Below are 23,500 nucleotides of genomic sequence, written 5' to 3' on the forward strand. Positions count from 1 at the left end.
AAGGAATGATGCTGAAGCTGAAACTCCAGTACTCTGGCTACCTCATGCCAAGAGCTGACTCACTGGAAAAGACTCTGATGCTGGGAGGGATCGGGGGCAGGAGGAGAAGGGGATGAAAGACGACGAGATGGCTGGATGGCATCACCGACTCGATGGATGTGAGTCTGCATGAACTCTGGGAGTTGGTGATGGACAGGGAAGCCTGGCGTGCTGCGATTCATGGGGTCGCAAAGAGTCGGACACGACTGAGCGATTGAACTGAACTAAACTCTGCATTTAAGTTAAATGAGCAAGGTGACAATATCCTGCCTTGATGTACTCCTTTTTCAATATTGAACCTGTCAGGTGTTCCACGTCCAGTTCTAACTGTTGCTTCTTGTCCTGCATACAGATTTCTCAGGAGACAGCTAAGGTAGTCTGATATTTCAATATTCTACAGTTTGTTGTAATCCACACAATCAAAGGTTGTAGCATAGTCAATAAGACAAAAGTAGATTTTGGGGGGAATTTCTTTTCTTTTTCTATGATCCAGCGGATGTTAGCAATTCGATCTCTGGTTCCTCTGCCTTTTCTAAATCCAGCTTGTACACCTGGAAGTTCTTGGCTTATGTACTATTGAAGCCTAGCTTGAAGGGTTTTGTGCATAATCTTGCTAGCATGTAAAATGAGTGCAACTGTAATTTGCAACATTCTGTAATTTGAACATTCTTTAGCATAGTCCTTCACAACTGGAATGTAAACTGATCTTTTCCAGTCCTCTGGCCACTGCTGAGTTTTCCAAATCTGCTGATATATTGAATGCAACACTTTAACAGCATCATCTTTTAGGATCTGAAATAGTTCAGCTGGAATTTCATCATCTCCACTGTTTTATTTATAGTAATGCTTCCTAAGGCCCACTTGACTTCACACTCCAGGAGTCTTAGGTGAGTGACCACACCATCATGGTTTTCTGGGTCATTAAGAGCTTTTTGTACACGTCTTCTGTGTATTCTTGTCATCTTTTCTTACTCTCTTCTGTTTCTGTTAGGTTCTTGCAGTTTTTGTCCTTTATTATGCCTATCTTTTTGCATGAAATGTTTCCTTGGTATCTCCAATATTCTTAAACAGATCTCTAGTCTTTTCCATTCTATTGTTTTCCTCTATTTCTCTGCATTGTTCATTTAAGAAGGTTTTCTTATCTCTCCTTGCTATTCTCTGGAACTCTGCATTCAGTTGGGTATATCTTTCCCTTTCTCCTTTACCTTTGATTTCTCTTCTTTTCTCAGCTATTTGTAAGGCCTCCTCAGACAACCACTTTGCCTTCTTGCATTTCTTCTTGCAGATGGTTCTGGTCACCATCTCCTTTACAATGTTAGAAACCTCCATCTATAGTTAGTTCTTCTGGTACTCTGTATACCAGATCTAGTCCCTTGAATCTATTTGTCACCTCCACTGCATGTATAATCATAAGGGATTGGATCTAGGTCATAACTGAATGGCCTAGTGGCTTTCCCTACTTTCTTCAATTTGAGCCTGAATTTTGCAATAAGAAGTTGATGATCTGAGCCACAGTCAGCTCCAGGTCTTGTTTTTGCTGACTGTATAGAGCTTCTCCCATCTTCAGCTGCATCGTAGTTTTCTAGATCATACTTAATGACGGAAACAAAAATTTATACTGATACTTAATTACATTTAAAAGATGGTTAAAAAAAAAAAAAAAAAGTCAAGATGGTAAAAAAAGGCAAATGAGAAGTGAAGTTTCCACATGACAACTGAAGCAGTAAAGTACTGATACCCGGAGACTGCTATAAGTCATATATACACTAGTAATAACTACAACAGCCACTACAAAATCTATACCAAAACAGACTCAAAACTATAAATATTTTACAAATTATGAAAGACAGAATCTTAAGAAATGTTTTAGTAATCTGCAGGATGGAAAGAAGAGAGAAATAAAAAGCCAGAGAAAATTACAAAATAATAACAATAAAAAGGCAGATTTAAGTGTTAATATTTATCAGTAATTACCTTAAATGTTGATGGTCTAAACAGACAAATCAAGAAAGACTGGAAGAATATATTTCTGAAATGGCCCACTATATACTACTAACAAGAAATTCAGTAACATATATTGAAAGTAAGAAGAATGGAAAAGCTAGGATGGTTCGTTTGTTTTTTATCAGAGAGGCTGTATTAATAACACAAGCAACCAACAGGGTCAGCTTGATGTACACAGAATAGTCCACCCAACAACAGCAGAACACATATTTCTTTTCAAACATCCATGGAATATTCACAAAGACAGATTATATCCTGGGACATAAAACAAACCTCAACAAATCTATAAGAATCAAAATAAAATAGGAGGTACATTATATAACAATATTAGACTCAAACTAGAAATCAGTAACAGGAAGACAACAGGAAAATTTCTGAACACAAATGAATAAACACTTTTTAAAACTCCATGGGGTTCCTCCAATTAAAAAAGAAAAGTAAAGTGGAAAAACAAAGTCCATGGGTCAAAGACAAACACTCAAAGAAAAATTTTAAATATGTACATAAAATGAATGAAAATAAAAACATAACATGTCAAAATGTGGGATGCAGCTAAATCAGTAGTTAGGAGGAAATTTGTAGCAGTAAGTGCTTACATTAGAAAAGAGGAAAGATTCAAATCAATACCTTAATTACTTAAAAGAAACTTTAAAAAAAAGGCAAAATATAAATCCAAAGCAAGCAATAGAAAGCAAACAATGAAGAGCAGAAATCAACAAAATTCAAAATAGGAAAACAGAGAATATCATTGAAGCAAAAATTTTACATTCCTCTACCATCACTAACAAAAACAAAGAGACAAGACACAAATCCAATATTAAGATTGAAACAGGGATAGCACTAAGATCTTGCAGAACTTGAAAAGATAATAAGGAAGGTTTCCCTGGTGGCACAGTGGTTAAGCTTCCACATTGTACATGCAGGGGGCCAGGGTTCGATCCCTGGTCACAGAACTAGATCCCACATGCCACAACTAACAGTCCACATGCCACACTAAAAAGATCCCACATACCACAACAAAGATCAAAGATCCTGTGTGCCACAACTAAGACCCAGCACAGTCAAATAAATAAATATTAAGTAATATTAATACCATGGGAATACTACAAAACAACTTTACACTTTTAAACTGGACACAGAAAAAAACTGAACAATTTCTCCAATTCATACAACTGAAACTAAACCAAAATGAAGCCAATAATCTAAATAATTCTATAACCAGTAAAGAAAAATTAACTAACTGACAAAGCAGAAAAATAATTCAAAGGAGAAAGGATAGCCTTTTCAACAAACAATGCTGGAACGAGTGGGTAAAGGATCCACCTGTGATGCAGGAGATGCAAGTTCAACCCCTAGGTCAAGAAGATCCCCTGGAGGAGGGCATGACAACCCACTCGAGTATTCTTGCCTGGAGAATTCCATGGACAGAGGAGCCTGGCAGGCTGTGGTCCAGGGGGTCACAAAGAGTCAGATACAACTGAAGGGATTGAGCATGCATGCATGCACATGCCAAATAAAAGTCTAGGCCTAAACCTCACAACCACATATAAAAATTATTTCAAAAAGGATGATGAACATAAACATAAAACTACAGAATTTTTAGAATAAAAATTAGGTCTTCAAGACCTAAAGAAAGGTTCTTGGGCTTGGCACCAAAAGCATATTCTGTAAAAATAAATAAACCAAACTTCATCAAAATAAAAAACATGCTGCCCTATGAAACGATGCTCACCATTGCTAATTATTAGAGAAATGCAAATTAAAACTACAATGAAGTACCACTTCACACCAGTCAGAATGGCCATGATTAAAAACCATACAAATAAATGTTGGAAAAAAGGGATCCCTCTCACACTGTTGATGGGAATGTACATTGGTGCACCCATTACGAAAAACAGTATGGAGCTTCCTCAAAGAATTAAAAACAGAGTCGCCATATGATCCATCAATACCACTCCTGAGCATATATCCACACAAAATTATAATTTGAAAAGATTACATGCACCCTTATGTTCACAGCAGCACTACATACAACAGCCAAGACATCGAAGCAACTTAAATGTCCATCAACAGATTAATGGATAAAGAAGATGTGGTATAGATACACAATGGAATACTACTTGGCCCTTAAAAAGAGTGAAATAACACCATCTGCAGTAACACGGATGAAAAATGAAAGTGAAAGTCACAAAGTCGTGTCCGACTCTTTGCCACCCCAAGGACTAAACAGCCCATGGAATTCTTCAGGCCAGAATACAGGAGTGGGTAACTATCCCTTCTCCAGTGGATCTTCCCAACCCAGGGATGGAACCCAGGTCTCCTGAATTGCTAGAGGATTCTTTAACAGCTGAGCTACCAGCGAAGCCCATAGTTACACAATGGAGTACCGCTCAGCCATAAAAAAGGAATGAACTAACACCAACTGCAGTAACATGGATGAACCTAGAGATTATTATATTAAATCAGAAAGAGAAAGACAAATACCATATCATATCACTTATACGTGGAATCTAAAATACAACACAAATGAATAGATCTACTTAACAGAAATAGACCCACTCACAGATGTAGAAAAAAGACTTATGGGTGCCAAGAGGGGGTGAAGGTGGCAGAAACCAATACAACATTGTAAAGCAATTATCCAAAATAACTAAATTTTTTAAAATGCTGAGAACTGACTAAGTTTGGCAATCTCTATAACAGTAATGTATTAATACCAATGTCAAATTCCTAACTTCAATGTCTCACCATTGGGGTCAAGCTGGGTAAAGGATACACAGGACTCCACTATTTGCAACTTCCTGAGTTTATAATTATTTCAAATTAAAGTGTTTTTAAAAATTATGTGAGTTGAGAGACAGGGTGCAGAAGCAAAGATGAAATAAGACTGGCCATTAATTGCTAACTGTTGAGGCTAGTCTGGTATATACCAGTTCGTAAGAATGCTGCATTTTTTATCTTTAAAAATTTTTCATAATAAACGGTTAACAAAAAAATAAGATGCCATATATCAAAACATTAACAGTAGTGTATTCCAGTTAGTGATTTTATTCTTTTTGCTAAAAAGCATTTAAAATTTTTCTATAAAAAAAATTTCTTGTATTTCTTAAATAAAACAATTTTATAAAAATCTTTGCTCATATTGGTCTTCTGTCCTACTTGGTTTCCTCATTTTTAAAAAGCAGCACCACAGAAAACATTTTTTAACTTAAAAAGAACTTCATATTTCTCCCTCCAACAATACAGCACTTAATTTGAAATACCCAATTTAAATATCTAATTTATATTTCATTCAATTGCATTTCACCTCAAAGTTCCAGTATATTTTTCTAAAATTAACTGAATCTTGCTAAAATAGATTTACAATCAGTACAATAACTGACCATTACAGTAATCCTCATAAAATAGATGTCTAAATTCAAGACACCCTGAGACATTTTAACAATTCTAGTTGGGTTTGCATCTGCAATACTGCCAACGATATCCTAATTAACTCCAAATTGCTTTTAAATTGTATGTGGCCTTTTTTAATTTTTCAAAATTTTTTTAAAAAGAAGATGCTGAAAAGTTTACAACGGTTAACAAAACCATGCTGAAGAATTCAACAACATGGGAATATGAAAAAGTAACAATGATTTAGTGAATACTGAGATTCTCATGATGCAATTTTTAAAATTTTAATTATTTAAATTTATCAACCAAAAGTTACAAAATACCATTTCCCTCAGTAATAATTAAAATTAATTTTAATTAAGTAAATTAAAATTAAATTATAATAGAAATAACAAGACCTGAGCTCTCCATATCCGTAGAACCTCTCTGAATCGCTCTGAAACTATTTCCTTAGCCACATACTCAGTTATACTTGTTAACCTTTCCACTCCAAAATCCTATTAACTCATGCTCTAAAATATACTTCATAACCTCTGACCCATGATCATTCTAACGACAACTCTAAGAAAAGATTTATAACAGATCTGATATAGAGATATCAATTACATGACAAATTATAAGTAGAATATCACCCACAATAATTAAATCAGGGCTTCTCAACACCAACACTACTGACACTGCACTGGATAATTCTTTGTTGTGGGGGTTATCATGTGCATTGTAGGATGTTTACTATCTACCCACTAGATACCAATAGAATCCCCCAGCATGACAACCAAAAATGTGTTCAGACATTGCCAAAACCATCTCTCATGGAGAACTGTATTAAGATTAAAAATTTCCAGGGTTCTTCGGAGATGAGAAGCAGGAAGAAGAATGTTTCTGTGACACAGGAGGAAAAGTAAAAGGAAAGACTAGGAATGAACAAAACAAATCATAGCTAGTAATTATAATGAAAATAGCAATACAGAAAGCTGAGAAGAAAATTCACAGGTATTCCATCAGGACCTTTGTAAGCATCTTCAATAAAGACCATTGAAGATTTTTTACTTAGAAATTAATGAAATTAACATAATTCCTCTTCTCCCTAGCATTTATGAGGCTAAACATCCTCAGGTTACCAACTATTCTTCAACCACTGAGAACACCCACTTGAAAAACTCATCTCCCACAGTTAAATATAATAAGCATCTACGTTTCAATCAAATGTAAATATGCTACAAATGCCATGAAAAGCAACACGAATATCCTCATATCCTTTTTGTATTTAAAGAATGGAGAAACTACATACATCTAAGTGCTACAAAGATTAAACGTTCACACATTCCATTTCTGGCTCTTTAATACTTAGTATAAAATCAACTCGGCCATATTTTCCACCAAACAGACAAATACCCAGTTTCCTTAGTCTATTCTTGGATAGGTCACCAGACTGGGAATAAGAGACTCGGAGTCCATTCCCAGCTGCAAACAGACTGGTAATCTCAAGCAAATTATTCACTCAGGTTAAGGTTCTACACCCATATCACGCTGACAACACTGAAAATCTGCCCAGAAACAAGCCCTGAGCAACCTAGAACTTCTTCCTGCACCCAAAGGACAACTGCAAACGTATTTTTAGATTTCTTAAATCTAAAAATCTGAATAGGATTTTATTTATAGCAACATTTAACATACTTGAAATTTCAAAACTGTGTGGTGCCTTTATCATCGCCCTTTGTAAAATTAGTAAGAAACGCTCTTTTTAAAATCACATCGTGCCCAACTGTGTAAAACTCTATATGCAAACTACACCAATCATAATTTATGTAAAACAAAACAAAAAAGCTGTTTTTAACGCAAGCTCTTGGTAAGGGCTTTAACTTTTTCATTTCCTAACTTTATCTAGTCTAAGACACAAATAGTTCTTTCTTGGCACTGTAAAAAATGCTTTACGAAGTCTGGAGAGACAAAGTGTGCCCTACAGCCTAATTCTGGAAAGGCCTTTAGGACTGTTCTTACCACTAAACATGCAGGTTTTAGTAGCGCAACCAATATAAGGATAGATAACAAGCGTACATTTTTTGCTCTTGATACCAAGTAAAAAAAGTGTCTAGTAGACCCAAGTTACCGTCTGACCTTTTCGCACACCGTAAAACTGTAAACACAGTACAGTCCAACATAAGATTTGTTAAAAAAAAAAAACAACACACAGGGTTAGGACCGAAAGGAGGGTGTCAATTAACGTTCGTCGGCCCCCGCTGTCAGGCAGACACTTGTTAGCCGCCGAGAAGTCACTCACAAAGTTTGCCATCTCGCTGGGGGAAGGGGCCTGGACTGCGCCACGGGCCCCGACCCGGAAGACGGGTGTCTGCAAGGCTCCACCGCCCGCCGAGGCCCGGGCGCGCCAGCCACCCCAGCAGGAAAAGCCCCAGCTTCTCGGCCCCGCTCCGCCGCCTCTCTGCCCACGGGCGCACTCACGCACGCGCGCGCACTCTCTCACTCCCGTACACACAACAAAAGGAAGCGGTGCGAGCCGCGTGCGGAGGTTTGCTCGGGCGCTCAGGGAAGCCCCTCCTCCCGGCCCCCACCGCGCCGCCCCGGGCCTGCTCGCTCGCTGGAGCGCCCCCCGAGGGCCCGAGGGTGCGCGGATCCCTGAGGCCCGAGTCCCACCGGCCCGGCCCGCCTCCACTCCGCTCGGCCGCGCTCGCAGGCAGCTGCGGCGGCTCTGGGCCCACCACGCGCGCAGCTCCGCCTGCCGCTGAGCCGAGCTCCGGTGAAATTCCGCGCGGGCGAGCCTGGGCTCCCTACTTCCCGGGTTTCTTAAGAAATAAAACTATTACACTGAATTATCCTTGGTAAAAGTCCCCCTCCCCACCGAACCACTATCAAAAGTAGTATTTAACACAACATTCCTTACAATAAATCTTTTCCAGTAACCTCTTCTTTAATCTTCCTCTTAACTCTTCCTTCCACACCTTAGTTTACTCCTTTTACTTTTCCCTTGCCTTCCTGTTTTCAACCTGTGAGCTGCATTTTCTCAAAAGAATTATCTTCCCCAAAGGTCTTTTCAATTTTACTCTTTTGAAATTTACTTTTCTAATAATAACAAGCTTTCTCCTAAATCCCTCCATTATCTATCCCACTTACCTACACAAACTTCTCCACAAATACCTTCTTTAATTTTTATCAGCATCTACCAAATCAATTCATAAATAACTTTCTCAGGCACTGCATTTTTTGTTTGATCCTACAATCCCTCAAAGCTAACATCCCCAAACTTAACACACAAATTTGCCCCAAATGGCCCTCAAATTTTGTGAAACTGTGCCAGACAGGCTACCAAAGTCACTGAAAAAATCTACTTCCTAAACATACGCTAATAACTATCTTTCCAACTACTCTCTACCAATTCATTTGAATCACTCATAATAAGACTACCATATTTATTTCCCCAAAGACTCTAATTATAGAACCTAATCAAATTAACACATTATCTCTATCATTATATGTATCTACATATGCAGGTGTGTATGTACGTGTTGACAAATATACAGGGCACCCTGCAAAACAGCAACTGTGTATTTCATTCTAATCCCTTATATACTGGATCCTCTCAAATTTACAATGAAAACTCCTTCACATGAACCAAGATTTTCAGGCATCCAACCCCTATCTTGTGAAGTCATTTATCTGTGTTAAATTAATTTATCACTTTAAAACATACTGTCACCATTTCTACTATAATCATTCCTCATATCTTAAGATATCCATCATTGGTCTAACCCACACAATCCACTCAAAGACTCAGAGCATACCCCTACTCGCCAAGGCCTGTATAAGGCAGGTCCTAGAAACAATTCTTGGAGAAGGAAATGGCAACCCCCTCCAGTATTCTTGCCTGGAGAATCCCATGGATGGAGGAGCCTGGTGGGCTACAGTCCACAGGGTCGCAAAGAGTCAGACACGACTGAGCGACTTCACTCACTCACTCACAGAAACAATTCTAGAGTATTGGCAGATTACAGTAAAGTCGTGAATCGAACAAGTGACATCCTTGGGTCATCTTAGGCCTTCAAAGCTCTGGGTGGTCTCCATAGGTTCTTCATTATTAAATTTGGTGACTAAATGTAGATATAAGAGAAAAAGGCTGAATGACCAAGAGCTAGATTCTGAAACTAATTCTGAAGCAAAGCTGCCCTAGGATGGAAAACCAAAACTATATTTCGTGCTTTGTCGTATTTTTCTCACTGCCACTAAATAAGCTCTCTCGTCTGGCTGAGTCGCGTTGCTGTGCGCCTGAAACCATCACAGCTTTGTTAATCGGCTATACTCCAATATAAAATAAAAAGTTAAATAAATAAACACGTTCTCTTTCCATGAAACATAAAGGAACATCAAAAACCCTGATCTGAACAGGGAGAGTCAGGAAGTGTTCTTTGCTCAGAGACTGAAAGATGAAAGAATTCATTAACCATGTGAAGAATATAATGCAAATAGTAAGGATTTAAAGCATACAGCATTTTTCCCTTAATGGTTTAAAATGCCAATTACTGGGACCAGAGCATGGTACTAATGGAGAATCTCTAAAAGCACAGTTAGGTAAGCACTTGAGAGTCAAGTCTTTGATAGTACAAGGGAAATGTTAACAGAAGACAAAGTCTGACAAAAATCAATTCTACTGTATAAAAGGAGAAGCAAAAGTTGAAGAGCAAAGATGCAAGCCAAAACACTGAAGGCCTGGTCTAGGTCTTGTTCAGTCACTAAGTTGTGTCCATCTCTTTGCAACCCCATGGGCTACAGCACGGAAGATGATGAAGGTTTCATGCCCTGAGGTGATAATGCTGAAGATTTACAACAAAACAAAAAAGGAAGCAATGGTTCAGTTTTAGCTATATTGTGGCTTTGGAACTGGCAACACTGCTCCTCTAGAAATGTTCAACAAATGATAAATAATCAGAAATAAAATAGGCCATATTTAGAACCATACATTTATATGCTCTCTCTTGTCTGGCTGAGTTGCGTTGCTGCGCACCTGAGACTGTCACAACTTTGTTAATCGGCTCTACTCTAAATAAAAAGTTAAGTAAAAGTATTTTTCAGGTAATAAATGAAATGAGAAGACAGAGCAGACCAACTTCCTAAACACACTAAGAAATATATCAGATAAAAGTCACAGACAAAAAGAAACTACAGAAGCCACTTTAGATCCCTTAAGACACTTCCTTTTACCATCCACCCCACGTTTTCCATTTTATACCTGAACCTCTTTACATATACAAATTATCACCACACAATTTTTGCAGAATTGTGGTTTTTGAGGCACTCAAGGAGAGATCAAAAATCTCAATGTCTCTATCATTCATCATTTTTTAAAAAACAATTATACATGACATAGTATCTATCACCTTTATAATAACATCATGGATAGCAAGGACTGTCCTCACATGCACAGAGAAGGAATAGGGTTCTGGCTTTGTTTCTTAGGTGGCATTATGTTTCCTCCATATTTTCTCCGTTACAAGCTACTCACTGTCCTCTTCATCTTACTTATTCCTATTCAGGTCAACTCCAATCTCTTTTTTTATTATTATTATTATTTTTTTATTTGAAGGATAATTGCTTTACAAGATTTTGTTGTTTTCTGTCAAACCTCAACATGAATCAGCCATAGGTATGTATACATATATTCCCTCCCTTTTGAACCTCCCTCCCATGTTCCTCCCCATCCCTCCCCACTAGACTGATATAGAGTCAACTTCAATCTCTGCATTCATTTCTATCAATTTACTAGCTTCTATCAGCTTGTCCATGTTCTACTGTCAACAAATTACCATGTCTTTTGACTTTCATATTAGTAACCTCCACCTCAGCTTTTTTTCCCCCTTTGTCTCCTTTCTAATCCACAAATATCTCTCAGTTGAATTTATCTCAGTATACTACACATGAATGGTTACGATTTTGCAAGTATAATTTATTTATAAAAAACTTAAAGAGTGAATGAAACAAATCCATCTTTTTATCTCCATCCTCATGCTACAACAATTCAGATCACTTCTATCTCTTATCTGGATAGCCCCTCATCTTGTCTCAAGTTTGGCTTTTCTTGGACAACCTGCTTCACAGACCTTAGCTATCCATTCTTCCACTCCTTCAGCTTGATAAAAGCACCAATTGCTTTTTGTTCCCCAAGGCCACTCCCATTGTTTTATCACTAGAAAATCTCTTTGCAGTTCACATTACTCACTTAAACCATTCTATCTGCAGCATCTACCAAGCTCCAGAATCCCTCCCACCTTGCTCCCCACAAAGAAGTCAGTCCTACTTTGTCCCACATTCAGCCACTATTCTCAGTGACCGAGGTGCTGAAGACCTTTCTGCACATTACACAGACCTTCCTCAACTCCCAAGACCTGCATGTGCACTTCAGCCACTTACAGATATATACTGAGAACAGGACATCAATTGGAAGTGCAGCGCCACTAGGACTATAACGTTAGAGACCTTTTTTTTTTAACCACAACTACTTTATTTTCTAAGTCTACACCTGCTCTTCACCTCCTTCTGGCTTCACTTATCTCCCTACACAATTTAAATCTGTCCATCAACCATTTTAATATTGCCCTCTCCAGAATACCATGACTTCCCATTACATTCACCATGCATTTCCCCAAGGAAAGACAATCTTCACCATCTGTTTTATCCACACCCACACACTGAGTGTTAAGCATCACCAGAAAGCTACGAAATCTTCTACAACTGACTTATTCTACATACAACTCTCCATCTCATTGACTAATCCAAATCATTTTCATATTTAAATCCTTAATCTCATCAAGTAATCTCTTCCATAATATTCTCTCAGATCACAATTTCTCCACCTGTAATCAAATCCTCTTTATATAGCTTCTAAAATGCTGTATCTTTTCATCCATCTGTTACTTCTTGCCTTCAGTTTTGGAAGAAGAGTTGTTCCTCCTTCTTAAAATAAACTTAAGACAATTCCTATAGCTGATGCTTCCATATTCTCCCAACTCACTCAGTCCTTTAACCCTATGGACCCTGGTCTCCAAACTACTCTCTTGAAGACCAAAAAAATTCCATGTACCAAATCCCATGGCTCACCACCCAAGTTCTTAATCTTTTTGGCAATGACACTTGAACTACCTCCTTTTCTGGGGCTTCCTAGGTGGCGCTAGTGGTAAAGAATCAGCTTGCCAATGCAGGAGACATGAAGAGGCGTGGGTTTGATGCCTGGGTCTGGAAAATCCCCTGGAGAAGGGAATGGCTACCCACTCCAGTATTCTTGCCTGGAGAATCCCATGGACAGAGGAGCCTGGCAGACAACAGTCCATAGGGTAAATAAAGAGTCAGACACAACTAAAGCAACTGAGCATACAGGCATGCACACACAACACAGAATTCTACTCCGGTCTCTCTGGTTGCTTCTTCTGTCTCCAGTGACTACTAGTCCTCTTTTTAGCCCAAAGAATGGGTCTTTTCCCAAGTTCTGTCCAGGAGCTTTCTCCAGTTCTCTGCTTCTCAGGGTTTCATCCCTTACTGCTGTTTCTACATTTTCTCTCCTCTTATGGATACCTGGAGAAGGCAATGGCAACCCACTCCAGTACTCTTGCCCTGGAAAATCCCATGGACGGAGGAGCCTGGTAGGCTGCAGTCCATGGGGTCGCTAAGAGTCGGAGACGACTGAGCAACTTCACTTTCACTTTTCCCTTTCATGCATTGGAGAAGGAAATGGCAACCCACTCCAATGTTCTTGCCTGGAGAATCCCAGGGACGGGGAAGCCTGGTGGGCTGCCGTCTATGGGGTCGAACAGAGTCGGACACGACTGAAGTGACTTAGCAGTATGGATACCTTCCCCCAGCTGCCCCAAATGATCTTTAAATCATTACCTTCTGCTACAATCTAACGTATTCCTGAGGAATTAGAATATATAGTTTATTGCTTTTAAACTAAATTCTTCAATGGTTGTTTCAAATTACATTTCAATCATTAGTCCAGATAATTTTATAGCCATCAGCACCCTACCAAACCCAGAGTTAGTAGCTCTGTACTAACTCTGTACAACTGTACGTATATATTCCCAAATCTCCATTGGAACTCTTTCCTCAGCTGGAGCAGTATTTTTAACTCTAGCTAGACAATACCCTGGAGAAGGCAATGGTACCCCACTCCAGTACTCTTGCCTGGAAAATCCCATGGATGGAGGAGCCTGGTGGGCTGCAGTCCATGGGGTCGCTAAGAGTTGGACACGACTGAGCGACTTCACTTTCACTTTTTCACTTTCAGGCATTGAAGAAGGAAATGGCAACCCACTCCAATCCCAGGGGCAGAAGAGCCTGGTGGGCTGACTATGGGGTCGCACAGAGTCGGACACGACTGAAGTGACTTAGCAGCAGCAGCAGACAATACCCCTTGGATACTTCCATTGGTGCCTCACACACTGGTCAATGTGTCTTAAAACCAAAGTAGCCATTCTTCCCCATCAACATGGTTCTGCTAAGGGATATAATAATTTCTTTTAATGACACCACCATTCTTACAGTCACCCAAATTAAAAACCCTGGAGTTCCCCTTTTGTTTTTCTCCACTGTTTCCCAAAAGCCCTTTTGCCATCAAATCCTTCAATCTTTCTTTCAATTATTTCTTACATGGCTCCCTTTCCCTTTATTCCCATTACCACCATCCCAACTTTGATTCTCAGTACTTCACACTTCTGTCATAGCCTTCTTTGTCTTCTAGTTACTAGGTTCTCTTCATTGCAAAAAAAAACCAGAGAAACGAACAAAACAGGTAACCAGATAAACACTCTTAAACCCACTCAAAAATCAATGGTTCTCCACTACATACCGAGTCAAGTTAAAACTCTATTTCCAAAAAATAGAAACTACTCAATTTTCCAATAATCATGGAATAGATAAACACTCTGGTATATTCACATAATGAACCCCAAAGAGCAATGAAAAAGAATGAATCTCACAGTCATATGGTGAGCACAGGAAACCAGATACAGAAGTATGATTCCCCTAATATGAAAACATAACAAAACTACTCTGTGTGACAGAGGTTAGTATAGTAATTACTTTTGGTTGAAGGCGGCATAAACTTAGAGGAGACACATGAGGAAACCTTCTGGGATGTTGAGAATGTTTATACTGAACTGGGTGATGATTACATAAATGTAAACCTAAGAGAAACAATTAAACTGTACTCAAGATTTGAGCGTTCTATATAAGTCATTTCCCAACAAATTTTTAAGAACCACTTTAGCCTGGATATTTAGGTATCTATTTAACTTTATTTTCCTCCATTCATCAACATGAACCCTAAATTCCAGTTCATGTAGACCACCAATTACTTAATATATCCAGAATTTTTCTATCAGTCATATCACTTCTTTCTGGAGTGCCAACCCTCACCATCATGCCTACTATAATCTTATTTATCCTTCAAGCTCTAAGCTATGTACCAATTCTTCACAAAGTTGAATCTGCCATAGTACTTCTGTCAGACAGATGTGTACACATTTTTGTTCCAGGACAAACTCTTGAAGAATATGAACATGTTTACATCATATATAAATGTGTATCCTTCACACGGCCTACCATAGAACCTTGCACACAGTAAGTATATAAAATTATTTCCTGACTGAATAAATCCTGGCAGATCATCAAAAGCACCCTCCAATCTAACCCCTCCTTCTCAAAACCATCTATCACTGTCTTCACTCACAGTTCATTGCTCGGCTTACCTATTTAATCATTCAACAAACAACTGAGAACCTACTCATGCAGGAAACTGTATCTATTCTAATGTACCCCACCAAACTATCCAAAGATGTAATCCAATTGCAGTTGCTGCCTTTTACCATCTTTCCCCAACTCTCATTTCCTAGTCATCCTCCCCTCTTCACTCCATCCAATCAAATCTCACACCTTCATTTATAATCCTCCTGTTATCAAACGAATTCAAGCCCGTCTTAGCTTCTCCTGTAGCCTCCAAACTGGGCTTTCCTCACCTCCAGTCATACTCTGCCACCACACTATCCCCAATCTATCTTGTATGGTATGGCTATCATCAGACTAAGGTATCTAATACATAGTCCTTGATTCAATTCTCTACTCAAAAAAGTTCAATAGCTGTACAGTAATGATATATGTTAGCATGCTTTAAATCCTAGATTAACATACTTTAATCCTCAAACCCTCACAATAACCCTTGCCAGAAGGTGTAATGATTATCAATTTCCTGATGAGAAAACTGGGTCTCAGAAAGGAAGTAATTCTCTCCACAACCATCGTGGAGGTAAACAGAAAGGCCAAGACTAAAACCTAACTTGCTTGCTTACCAAGCACAACACTATGTCATATCAAATACAAACTACTTAGCTTAGCTTTCAAGGCCATCCATTTTCAACTCAACCCCAACTGAGCTTTCCTATCTTATACCATACTCATGAACTCTTTATTACAAATTACAGGTTATGATCAATTAATTCATCATGAAATCAGTTTAGTAAGTGACAGCCATCCTTTTTTTCTTTTTAGTCAAAGAGAACAAGAGAAAACATACAGTGCCTCCACCGTGGTAAGGACAGTTACTGTTATTGAAACTTTGTGTTCTAAACATACACACATTCATACATGCATATATTAGGTGAAGATGTGAAACATTTTCCTTACTGTGGACCATAGTAAAAAAAAAAAAAAAAACTAAAACCAACACACTCGTCTCCACATCTCCTTGACTTCTCACCACCACATTTTTGCTTCCTCAGGTTGGAATGTTCTTTCGAGTAATTTCTGCCAGTTGGAATCCCTATCCCTTCAAAGACTACCTAAAATGTCACTTCCATGCTACTAAATGCCGTCCCAGGCTTTCCCTTAATCAAATGTTTTTTCCACCTTTTAACTTTAGTAACATTTGGTACTTTTCTCCTAATATATTTGTGATCATACTGTGTAGTCTTCTGTGCTCAAGTCTAGCCCCTCTATTAGAATTAAATCCCAAAGGATTTATCCTTGAGTGCATCTAACAATGCTTTTGCACATAACAAATGTGCATTATCTGTTGACTAAAGAAAACTCACCCCTTTACTTTCTGAAACTTGTTATAAATCAACATCATAATTTCCACTACATTTCAAACTTTTGAAACTCTCATCCTTCAAAGTCTTATCATCTTCCTCTCAAAATCAGCCATTTCAAATAATCCTCTACTTTCAATCTTCTCTTGCTTCCCTTTAATAACCTGTCACATATCAATAACTTTTTTTCTTTCAGAATCATATTTTCCATCAAACAACACCATTTCTTCTCCATCTGCTTATATTCCACTTTATTCCTAGTTCTTCAACATCCATAATGATAAGTCTTAACATTCTTTCCTTTTCTCATCAACTAGACTTCAATTATTTCAATTCATTTATGGTGAACGTATTTCCGTCAGCCTCATTAAATCCTTGTAGAAAAAGCCAGGTTATGAATAAATTGAAACAAACAAAACGTATAGACAGTTCAGATAAATTATCTCAGACACTCTCATTCATTCATTTATTCAACAAACATGTGTCTACTGGATATATGCCCTCAATTTTCTTGTCTATTCTATTCTGTAATTCAGAAAGCAGCTCTGAGAAAAGCATTCAGGAAAATGCCAGGATAACAGAGCCAAGTTGACTCATTCTCTTCACTCACAGAGACCAAGTCATTTGTGGGGTATACAGGCTCAAAAAAGAAGACAAACTAACAGTTTTACTAGATATACCTGAGAACTGACACCATCCCCCCACAAGCTGTTCCAAAGGGACCTCAAAATCTACCCAGCAAAGGTGAATCTGAAAAGGAACAAACCATTAAGAGTAGTGAAAATGAAACAGGCAGAAAGCATTCAGACAAAAATAGATTCAGACTCTAGGTTCATTCTAGGGCTGTAAGAGAAATTTGGAGCAGTTTAGTTCCTCTCCTGAGATCTCTAAGGAATCTTTTCAAATACCTAGCTAAAGTTTGGGACATGTAAATCCTCTCCCCAAACCTAAGCCAATATTCATTTCTCCATTCTCTGAACTCCTAAAGCAATTATTGTCTATAAAACTCATTTGGGAACTTAATCATAAACCATCTTGTAATGAACTGTTAACAAACAGAGCCAGAATTTATTTACATATTAAAGTCAGTGTGGTCTTCTTTAAAATAGTTACCTTGGCAGGCTACCACTTACTTATTTTTTATTCACTCCGTCTATCCAACCATCTGATGCACTTAACCAACATTCATCTAGTACCTACTGCCACTGTTCAAAGTATTTCCAAATTCCTCTTTGGAAGTATATTCCAAAGTTAATAAGTCAACCAAGAAAATCATCCCCATTTCTGTGTTACTTAAATCTAAACCAAAATTATTTTTTATTCACTCTGATACCAACAGAGCCTTGGTATTTCTAAAAATCAAATCTTTCAAACTAAAAAGATTTGTCCCAATAAGACCATTCAGAATAACATTATGCCGGTATTATTTGTAACTGTGCTATCCTAGAGTTTATGAACTCTTACAGGATAGGGACCATATTTTACTCATCTTTACAGACTCCCTCCCCTCAACAGCACACTACAAGTACTCAATAAATAAGTAAATTGGATAGAATGTGCTAGACATTAAATCAGAAAAGGTGTTCCAAAAACCTTTTAAACACTACCACTCAAAGTGACTACCAAAATACAAAAATTCCCATTTGGAGGTATACTTTTGATATTTGTTTTAAAAAATCAGTTTTCTGAAAGAACAGAGGGTTGTGGGGAGAGAATGGAGGATTGCTGGAGAGAGATGGGAGGAATGTGGGAGAAAAACAATTGTGTGAGGGACAGAAATGTTGGCTTCCCCTGTGGCTCAGTGATAAAGAATCTGCCTGCCAATGCAGGAGCCACTGGAGATGCAGGTTTGGTCCCTGGGTCTGGAAGATCCCCTGGAAAAAGAAATGGCAACCCACTCCAGTATTCCTTTTGGGAAATCCCATGGACAGAAAAGCCTGGCAGGCTACAGTCCATGGGGTCTCCAAGAATCCGACACAGCTATACGACTGACCACACAAGCATAAGCACTGTGGAAGAGAACAGGAAATCTGGAGAAAAAGGGTAATTTGGAAAAGAAGGAGTAACTGTGAGAGTGACAAAGACACGGAATTTGGGGATACATGTGGAATTGTAAGAGAGATGGCAGTTCTGGGAGGAAAAAGAAGAGTGGATTTTAGAAAAAGAGTTTTAGAAAAGAATAGGGAATTGTGGGGGAAAAAAGAAAAAGTCAGTTTTCTGAAATCTTACACTGTTATGGGATTACTTCACAACTGTATTTCTCCCTCTAAAAGAATAAAAATACCATAAATTCCTTGAGGGTAGAAACTTCATCTAACACTTTTTTATTAAATCCTCAAAATGAATTAGACAGATTCTTAAAACAGCTAAAGATCTCTAAGTAGTCATTTAGGCCTGAGGTAAGAAAATCAAAATTAAACCAGCCTCCAGTTTCAAACCAGATTTACTCAGATTAAACTAGCCTCAAATTAGAAGAGAACCTTTGGTCCCATCCATTAGATGTTTCTGCAGGACTATTACAGTTCCAGTCTAATCCATTCTGTTGTCTTCCCTTAAATCTAAAGGCCTTCCCCAGTCAGATAGCCCTTTGTTCTTCACTATCTCCAATACACACTCTCTCTGTCTCACACACACACATACACAACTCTGTCTGTAATACTCATAGTGCTCAGCAATTTCACAGTCCCACTACTAACAGTAAGGTGAATCCTACTTTCTATCAGTCATTCAACAAGTACTTATTAAGCACTTAAGAATCAAGCTGTTGTGAATTTTCCCAGAAATTAAAGTGTCAGCTCTAGAGCAGGTTACAATCTAGCTACTATTTGCAAAACAAACAGAAAAAATTACCATAAACAAATATAAGATTTAGCACTATAGAATCAACATGTGAATGTTGTTTTTATTCAACATGTAAGGAGTCGTCTCAAGAGCTAGGGTTACTTAAAACAAGACTCTTAAAAAGGGGAGCAAGACCTTTCTATACTCCCAATATCTGTCACCCTGACTCGGGAATGTTGAACCTCATACCAAATTTCAAAAACCAGCATTTCAAGAATCTACAATAAATGAGCAGATGCTCTTTCCCACCATATTCCCAACATATCAGTGACTTAAATATGCTAATTTCCTTAATGATTGTCACAAATCTGTCTCACCAATGTACTTTAAATCTCCTTCAGAGCCAACTATATCCAAATGTCTTGAGACTTCTTTACCTTTTCTTCAGTCTCCCACAAAATTATCACCATCTCCACCATAACCTGTCCCTCATCCTCCTCTCCCTCTTACCAATTTCCCCATCCCCCAGCCCACAAAGAAACACATAATCACACTGACCCATTCTTTCCTAAAAAACGTAAGACACCACCAAAGCCTGGAAAGAATAATCAAAGATCGTTTTAATCCATTCCCAGATTCCCCACACTAAAACTCTCCAGAAGCCTGTCAAAGAATTCTGCACTGTTGACCTGGTAACTACTTTTAAGAAGAACAACTATCACTGCCAAGCAACTCCCCCTCATCTCTAAGCAGCGACACTTAGGCTGCAAAGATGCTGTTTCCTACAACCTAGTCTTTCCTAAAGGTCCACCAATCTAACTTCCCTTACTCATCTCACCCAGTTTTTCCAGTCTAATTTAAAATGTTTTTTTCCTTTAAGAATATTAAATATATGACATCAAATTAAAAAGCTAAAATAATAACTATCAAAGTTTGAAAAGGAGGAGGAAAAAAAGGATAATGGCAATGACAAATCCTTTCCACTCAGAGTAAGAATAAGAAGTCTTTTGACTCCTTTTTAATGTCACTTTGATCAGTCAAGAAATAAGAATACATACATATTACCTGGAGACCTAGAGAAAAGCATGGTTAAGAACTACAAAAAATGCTTAGAAGCAGTCTCTGGAAAGTGGGGCTGTAATGGACAGGTGAGACAGGGGTTACTGCTTTTCATTATAAGCTCCCTCAGGACAATTTTTAAAATTACATACATGTATTACTTTATATAATTTAATGGAGAGAAAACAATGATATACTTTATTTAAATCCATTAAACTTATAAAAACTAAAAGAACTGATAATATATAGTGCCAGTGAGGGGGAAGGAAACAGATCTTCTCATACTATGATGACAATAAAAATGGGTACAACCTACTATGTAATATATTGAAACTCTTAAAAAGAATGAATAACTCTATAAATGTACTGACATAGAAAGTTTTCCAATCTTTTAAAAATAATCCTGAATTATTTCTATAAAAAATTTTTAATAAAAGCCCCTCTCGACTCAAATGTTAAACTGTATTCTCCTTTAGAGTTATTTCCTAAAAGAACAAATGACTGAATTTTCCCATCGCTCCCCTAAATTTCTATCTTCCCCTTTAATTCCTCCACCCTCTATATCCATAAAAGGATTTTTCATACTACTCTCTCCTCAGTTTAATTAATATTACAATGCAATGTGTATATAGTCTTTAATAATATAAAACATGAATAATTTTCAGATAAATCTTAAGGGTATGGTTTTAGCCCAGGGTTCCCTCTTGGAAATAAAGCCAGTCTGGTGTGAGCTCAGCAAACCCAATAGCCTGGGTACATTTCCTGATAGGGAAATACTAATATTCCCTCCAACCTGGCTCTAGAATCACCCAGTCTCTTCAGGTTCCCCTAGACTTCAAAACAGCCAGTTCTGACCTCCTTGCAACTTCTTAAGACCAAAACAGATATCCTCATCCTCCCTTCTGCAGCTGCACACTTTGTAGGCTAATGCATTTTCTTCAATACCACCATGCCTTAGTGAGGGTATATATTCAGGAACCATGAGTGGAAAAGATCTCCAACCAGCAGAGAGGAACCAATAACCAGGGTTATGGAACCAGTCCTGTCAATCAGACTAATCTGAGCTACAAATGGGGCCTCCAAAGAAGGGCCACCATGCATGGACTCTCCCCACCATTAATTATAACCCTGTGTACTGCAACCCAAGCTGAATAACACGGCAACAGTTCTCTTGGACCAGATAAGCTGGGCAGTGAAGAAGAAAACCGCCAAGTCAAGTAATTTCCATTCCAGCATCTGCCAGTAGTGTTCAGTTCACCCAGCCACTGGTAAGTGATAATATTTCAAAATTGCTAAAATCTAAACCCTGTGGCCTAGCGAATGCCTGTAGGCCGGGCATCTTCTTAAGGTCCGCTTCAGAGATTCTCAGACTCACTGGTGCAGTTCTAAAGCTTCTCAGACCAAACTACTACACTCTGATTCTCAGTGACCCCCAACCACTGTCAGTACCCACACTTACCAGATGTCATCTTACAGAAGAGCCCAAACAGGTTCGGAACTAGGCCATCCTGGCCCATCTGGAATAACTCTTTAGTCTTTGGACCAACATTTACTAATTTTGCTACATCTGTCTATTCTATCATGCATTCTCTTCATATTCTCTGGTATTAAACACTCCCTCTTGCTTCAAACCTACCCTTTCTATTCAGGGAAACTCCTCATATCCCGTCTTTCCTTTCCTTAGAAACGCTTGAGTTCTTTCCACAACGAAATACCTAATGTATCTACACAATGAACACCCCCCGGAATCCTCAAGACTCCTCCACAGCCGCCCCCTGCATTCCTCCACCTACCTGGCATCTTCCCCTCCGGCCTCTCCTAGTGCACGCTCCCACTACGTTTCCTGCAAGGATTCCCTTTTCTCCAACCCCTGCCCTTCCCTTCTCCCAAAGAACACATTCAGGCAGCAACAGTGACTGAGGCCTGCGGTGCATAAAGCACTGCACCAGGCACGGCAGACAAGAGACCTGGTGTCTCCCTAGGCTTTTCACACCCACATCCAGCACCCTCGGGCCAACCCGTGCCACCATCCCACCTCCTTCCCTACCTCTGACACCCGCTTCAGGCCTCGGAGGCTGCCTTCTCGCTTCAACCACCCCCGTCATTATCCTTTCTCAACCCCCCAACCCACCATCCGCGCCCTGCTTCCTCCCGTCCCCCAACCTGCTCCTGCGTTTCCCTCGGCCTTGGCCGGTCCCGGGGCCACCCCCAGCCTCGCCACGGCTCGCTCCCCCCCGGGTCAGGCCGTTACCGCCGCGCGCTCCCCCCGCGCGCCGCCCCCTCCCCCTCCCTCGCCCTCCCCCGGGCCCGGGCCTGCCAGGCCGAGCGCTTTACCGCGGGCGGGCGCCGAGTCGCGCGGTCACCGACTGCAGGCGGCGGCAGCTTCAACCTTTCTAGGGGCCTTGAGAGGAGGGGAAGGGGGGAGGGGGGAGAACTTTTGCTGTGGCAGCTTCGGCAACAGCTCCCACCCCTGCGCCTTTCTCCTCTTCCTCCCCCTCCTCCTCCTCCTCTTCCTCCTTCTCTTCCTCCTCCCAGAGCAGTAGAGACGCAGACATGCCGCGTCTAGAGCGCCGCCGCGGTCGCCGCCACTGCCGGCGCGGTGCATTGTGGGAAGCCCCGCACATGGGAAGCGCTCCGCGGCGCCCGCCCTCCTTGGGCCGGGGACCAGGCTGAGGAGACCCAGCGTGGCTTCGATTCCGGCGCCTGCGTGTCACCAGACCGGCGTGGTCCGGGAAGCTGGCCCTGAGCCGCAGGGTCCCTTCGGGCTGGACCCGGAAGGAAAGCAATTTGAAAAAGATCAGAACTGAGGAAATGTCTTTGAGATGGGGGTCCGGCTTCAGTATAAATCAGTGCCTAACTCCCTGAGACGTGGAGGACTCAGTGGTCGGGTGCATTTCAGGCCCAGGGCAAAGGAATGGTCGGGTGGGGACCCAGGTGAAAGGTTATCTATCAGAGTTTGGGGGCTTTTTCGTTTCTCCTCTCTTCCCCAGCCCTCTCCGCTGTGACCCCCAGTCACTACCATCCCAAATGCTACCTGTCCCACAGGCGGTAGCCCTGCGCCCTTGAATCTAGAAAACCCCTTTAGTGTCTGCAAACATACGCAAGGTGTGAGCACAGGAAAGGATCAAGAGACCTAGCCC

At 39.8% G+C, this 23,500-nt stretch overlaps 1 protein-coding gene across 9 annotated transcripts in view; it reads right to left on the reverse strand.

Moving 5' to 3' along the window:
- The window catches only part of ZNF148 (zinc finger protein 148), a 142,841-nt gene extending 119,921 nt beyond the window's left edge, over positions 1-22,920 (reverse strand). For 4 of the 9 annotated variants that reach the window (XM_070370455.1, XM_070370466.1, XM_070370505.1 and 1 more), the window contains exon 1: positions 22,695-22,919. The gene's annotated coding sequence lies outside the window, so the exon portion shown is untranslated. Of the gene's footprint in view, positions 1-7,717; positions 7,941-21,819; positions 22,024-22,694 lie in introns of those variants that run through there. The other 5 variants (XM_070370486.1, XM_070370474.1, XM_070370500.1 and 2 more) reach the window with 4 other exon arrangements.
- Positions 22,921-23,500: the final 580 nt, after the last annotated feature.

Source organism: Bos mutus, chromosome 1, assembly GCF_027580195.1.
Source record: "Bos mutus isolate GX-2022 chromosome 1, NWIPB_WYAK_1.1, whole genome shotgun sequence".
Taxonomy (NCBI): Eukaryota; Metazoa; Chordata; class Mammalia; order Artiodactyla; family Bovidae; genus Bos; species Bos mutus.